This window comes from Artemia sp. Qi Xiang Cuo, chromosome 9 (genome assembly GCF_049724085.1).
Source record: "Artemia sp. Qi Xiang Cuo chromosome 9, ASM4972408v1, whole genome shotgun sequence".
NCBI classification, from domain to species: Eukaryota; Metazoa; Arthropoda; class Branchiopoda; order Anostraca; family Artemiidae; genus Artemia; species Artemia sp. Qi Xiang Cuo.
The window spans coordinates 69008499-69014498 of record NC_142802.1 but is presented as its reverse complement, the minus strand read 5'-3'; the positions used below and the strand labels follow the sequence as shown (position 1 = coordinate 69014498).

Genomic DNA, 6000 nt, shown 5'->3' with positions numbered 1-6000 from the left:
AGGAATTACAACAATTCAAAAACCTTAAAAAAGAAAACCAAAAGTTTGAAGTTGATATCGTTGTTAGAAATCTGTTCATTTGTTAATAGCGTCATTTCTATTTTCGACTGCTCATAAAACTGTTTTTGTCTTTTTTGTTTATTCTCTGTCAGATCTTGATAAGGCTTGACACTGATAATAATGATTAATGTTCCTAGGAATTTTAGTTTAGCTTGCCTTGATATATCAGGAAGATGGAATTTATCAATATATACATGCTTTAAGGTGATTTTTTGAAAACTAGTTTTTTTATTGCTGTATTAATTTTTTTTTTGTGTATTCGTAGTTCCAGGAATAATTTGGATTTTTCCTACTAGTCTTCAATATTATCAATTACTTGAGCAGATCCAGTCTTCTTTTTGTGGTCATCATTTTTAGCTGTAAGCTCTTTTTTTGAATTTCTCTACTGGGGGAGAGCGGCAATACCAATCCATACCTCTACCTTGCCTGGGACTACGCGTAAATTCATAAAATGAGGAATATTTCAAGATGTTCAATGCACTTTGATTATGGACCTGATATTTTGGGTTCCACATACTGAAATTTATATATAAACAGGCTTAATGACGACACAGCGGAGTGTTTCAATATTCAACCAATTGCAGAATTGACTCGCAGAGATGCATTAGTCAAAGATCATCATGATCAAATGATCTAAACATCTTCTGCTAATCATGTTCATTGATAAGGTTGGCATGACAAATTACTCTAATAGCGTTACTCTAATAGAGTTACTCAAATAGTCGTAGCTAGTTGATAGTAAATGAGGTAACAATATGAGCTTTTGTCCCAACTTGGAAACCCTTTTCTTTTGAAAAATATTAATATTCCCTTTGTAATATCCAACTTTTCCCTTATAATGTTGTTTTATAATGTTCCCTTCTGTGGTTATGTATTGATTTATAATATTTCCTTTAAAAAACATTGCAACGATATATCCTTTGTTAAAACTGACCGTCGTACTCCTTAAAACCACCTTACTAAGATAGTTGTCATTATCCTACTTAGGAGCTCTGGTGTTTTTCTTGTGAAAAAGGCGTACTGCCTACTACTAACTTTCAGCATTGCGACTATTAAAATGATTGAAATCCTCTTAAAGAGCTGAATATGTTGCCTACAGGGGGTGATTTGTACTGGAGGTTAGTTTCCAGTTTCAAATTGCCACAAGAATAGTCTATTTCAAAGAAACTGCCTCGAAGGATCTTAATAGGGGACACGATTGCCATGTTTTGTTGCATTTCACAAACCCAAACGGAAAAAATCACTAGCCCAAATATATTAATGTTACTGTGGGTTCGCCAATTTCGTAGAATTTGTGTAAAAACCTAAGCCTCTGATCTGTCCGATCTTGAGATCCATACTTTCTTAAAAAAATGGCTGTACATTTCTATCTAGTAAATTTAGCGTAGGGAAGGGTAATAGCAATGATATTAGACTTTTGTATGAATAATTTTGTATGAATAATACATATAACCGATTTCTATATATAATCCATTTGGTGGTCGGATATAAATGGCTCATAATTAAAAATTGTACCCACATGATGGTATGACAGTCAACCTAATAAATTGTGTTATTGCAAATCCAAGACAGACGAGGCTGATGCGAGACACTAGGGTATTGTTGGAGTGCCATTATCGATGTTAAAAGCAAAGACCACCGTTCAGTAGTGTCTAGGGTTCGTTTAAAAACGAAATTTAGAAAGGGTAACTACCTTCAGGGTAGTTCTGAGTTTGATTGACTCCAGGATAATAATTTGAGAATAATTTTCTAAGAACAACTGGTTTTGAAATTGGAGAGTGTAAAATTTGATACTGTAGATAATGGTTGAAAAAATTTTAGAAAAATAATTTGAGAGTAGAAGTAGATGTCTCAGGGAAGAAATTCAACTACACCAGGTGGCATTTTTAAGGCATGGCAAAAGTATGTCAATTGTAGTGGAACTTTATCAAGCATTTTGGAAACTGTGCTAATCTTGGCAGCATTGTGTGGCACACATGGCGCTCCAAGATGTACTCCAGGTGGTGAAAAGTGGGTAATCTCTCGATATGTGCTATGTTTTTTAAATTTGGCTATCTCCTTAAATTATTCTTTAATTACATTACAAATTTCTTTAATTACAAAGAAAAAAAATCCTAAAAAGTTTCCTAAGATGTAGCATTCTTATGACACATATTACACCAACTAAGTTGGAACTCATGAAGCTCCATCACATTATATAAAGATCTTTGGTTGTAAAAGGGTTTGGGCGCAGAAATAAAAAAATACCACATTGATAGTTCTACCAATAGGTCACATCGTTCTAAAACAAGCATTTAAAGCCCAAAAAATAAGCTTTGAGGCCCTACAGTTTCAGGTACGTCAAATTTGTTGAAGAAACGTAGTAATAAAAAGCATTAACAACCTACAGACATTATGAGTTTTTGCGTGGAGATACTTTGCTGCTTTCCTTCCATTCCCTAAAAAGGGTTTCGAAGAAAGCGACTCTTGTTATTTAGGTCTACTGTTGTATTACCATCGATTGCTGGTAATGGAGGTTGCAAGCTGCTTACCTGCCAGGTATATTGCCATTATGGGCGTATTATCAACACACCAATGTATTACATAATCTTCATTACCAGCTGCATACCTGCTAGATATATTATTCTTAATAGCGTGTTGCCACTATATTACATAATTATCATTGCAAGCTGCTGACCTGCCAGGTATAATACCATTAATGGTATATTACCACTATATTACTATTGTATTAAATGCTGACCATTGTGAGCCACTTGTCTTCTAGGTATATTATCATTAATGGTATATTACCACTATATTACCTTACATAATTATCATTGTAAGCTGATTACCTACCACGTGTATCTTTCTGTTTAAGCGAGCAATAACTGTTTATTTATGTATTAATTTTTTCTCAAAAACTGCAGCATATTTTTTTGTTTTGAAAATTGGCAATCCGGGGAGTTTCTTACCACGGAGTTATCGTATTGTTTTTAGTATCTATGAAACATACGACATTAAAAAATTTACATAGCTAAACATGAAATACCAAATGTAATGAAGACTTTGTACAGCTGGTGTTTTAAGTAATTTCATAGTACCTAGAGGAAAAATGAAGAAACTAGACCATCAAATATGACAAAACAAATCCAAGCAGCTAAGATAAAGGGTATTGAAAAAATATCTGAAGCAATGGTAAAAGAAAATGAACAATAAAGAAATATACCGTAAGAATGCTTGCTGCAATGACAATTACAACGATCAAAATTGAAAGTGAGGAACAACGGAATATCCGGTTAGAACATGAGCGACAACAAGAATTAAAATGTGTTACAAAAGTTAAGAGCAAAGAAACTTACGGTTAAAAGACGTGTTGAAATAAGGACAAGAACGAATTAAAAAATTAAAGTAAGAAAAAAGAATTATAAGGTTAAAAGATATACCACATAAAAAACAAAAAACTAAGTGGCTAGGAGATAAGCGGGAGGAAAAATTACAAGTTACAGCGAGAATCTAAACGTGCCTAGATGATTTAGAAAACTTTTTCCATGGATTTTTGGCTTGCAAAGACAATCTAAATAGACCATTAGATTAATAAAATTTGCTTAGAGCTATAATTTTGGACAATAAATTCATTTGAGTGATGTCATTTATGAGTACATTTCCAGAGAATAAATTACACCATTTTCTCCCAAAGAGGGATCGTATCGTTTTTAAGTCTATGACTCAACCAATATTACAAACGAATACAGCTAAGTATAAAATACAAAGTGTAATAAGAATATTTACAAAAGGCAACTTTAGCAGTTTCATAATGCCTTGAGAACAAATGAGTAGAGTAAGGGATCCAGACTCTGTGACTTGCCCTCCAGATTCCCGAAGGTAATTCCACGACAGCCCTCCCGGGATTTCCAAGACATGCCCCGTTTCCACGACAGCCTTGATTTAAATGGTCAGCAGGGTTTTTTTTACGTCACAGGGTGGGGACTAAGAGATGCAGGTATTACTTCAATGTCTATATTTTGGGAAGACACACCCTCACATTTTAAATGGTCAGGTGTTAGTTCACTCATAGGGGGAAACTAAGAGATGTAGGTGTTAAAGAATGTTGACATTCAGCTGCTATGTAATAAAGGATGACGCAATCTTGTGTGAGTCATCAAGTGTTACACACAGGGGGTGTTTAGTATTTGGAGTTGAAACTAATGCGCGACTTAGAGGATTTATCGGAAATAACTTAATGAAGGCGCTGGTGGCTATTACGTAGTGACGGTGCACACATGGGTCTTATGTAAAGACAGCACCAAGCAAAGGAATTTTATTAAGACATTTCAAGACGTTTCCTAAGACATTTCAAGACATTTTCTAAGACACTTCAAGACGTTTCTTCAGACATTCTTCTTCAAGACGTTTCAAGGCTTTTTGTAAAACATTTTAAAGACGTTTTCTAAGAAACTTCAAGGCGTTTTCTAAGACATTTCAAGACGTTTCTTAAGACAGTTTTCTTCAAGACGTTTCATGGCGTTTTTTAAGACTTTTTTTTTTCAATACGTTTTCTAAGAAATTTCAAGACGTTCCTTAAGACATTTTTCTTTAAGATATTTTTTCTAAGACATTTTTCTTTAAGATGTTTCAAGATGTTTTTTCTAAGACATTTTCATTCAAGACATTTCAAGACGTTTTTCAAGACGTTGCAAGACGTTTTTTAGGCACTTCAAGACGTTTCTTAAGATGTTTTTCTTCAAGACGTTTCAAGACGTCCTTTCTATGACATTTTTCTTCAATACGTTTCAAGACATTTTTTAAGACACTTCAAAACGTTTTTTAAGACATTTTCTTCAAGACGTTTTCAGATATTTTTTTAAAGAACTTTTTTTCTATAAGACGTTTCGAGACTTTATTCAATGTATATTTTCTCAAACTATCATTATATTCTAATGATTTTTTTCCTCATTAGGACTCGATATACCAATTTCCATTAAATAAAACTGTCTTTTTTTTGTGCATGCTAGAATGATGATAGTGTGTTTCCTACCGGTACAATAATTGACACACAGAGGTGGAAAATTGGTTACTAGAAATGAGTTATCGCCTGATCATTTAGTAATATTTGCAAGAGGAGACTACAAGATGCTTAAATTGTGTCAACGATTATACATTGAAGATCCATCCTAAACAATAAATATAAAAAAAACAGATCTTTGTAAATAAAATTTCTGTTACTTAAAACAAATTTACAGCATTATTAAAAAAGAGAAAAGGCAGTTAAAAACACGACAAACAAAAACAAAACGTATAAAAAGCTTATAAAGCATAAAATATAAGCAAAAAAAAATCATGTATCATAGGCAGCGCAATCGCGCTGCCTAAGTAAATAACGATGTGGGCACAATATGTTATTTATTTTTTTTTTTTTCATACCAGGGCACTTCGTATCGAAGGATTTAATCGTAAAAACTTCAAAAGGGGCTCATTCGATTGCAAATTAGAGTGGCTAGTGCCCTTTTTAATAGTCAAAAGTGACTGGAAGGCATTTGACACCCTTCCCACGTCCATCATTTCCCCAAACACATCCAATCAAAATTTTGAGATAGCCATTTTCTTCAGCGTAGTTGATTTCCAGATAGAAATTATGTTTTTGAGACCGACACTCCCCACACAGCCCTCAGAGCAAGGGTTTTAAGATATGCCCTCGTAGCATATAAGAACGATGTTGGCACAATGTATTATTTATAATTTTTTCCTTTACACTAGGGCACTTCGTATCGAATTAGTTGTCGTAGAAACTTCGAAAAGTGCTCATTCAATTGGAAATTGGAGTGGCTTGTGTCCTTTTTAATAGTCGAAAGTGATTGGAAGGCAACTACCACCCCTTCTACGCCCAGCATTTCCCGAAACATATCCAATCAAAATTTTGAGATAGCCATTTTGTTCAGCGTAGTTGATTTCCAGATAGAAATT

General features: G+C 33.8%; 1 protein-coding gene across 1 annotated transcript in view; it reads left to right on the top strand.

Moving 5' to 3' along the window:
* Positions 1-228: 228 nt before the first annotated feature.
* LOC148948972 (uncharacterized) overlaps positions 229-6000 on the top strand; it is a 126575-nt gene continuing 120803 nt past the window's right edge. The window contains exon 1 of the mRNA XM_089094848.1: positions 229-264. The gene's annotated coding sequence lies outside the window, so the exon portion shown is untranslated. The remainder of the gene's footprint in view (positions 265-6000) is intronic.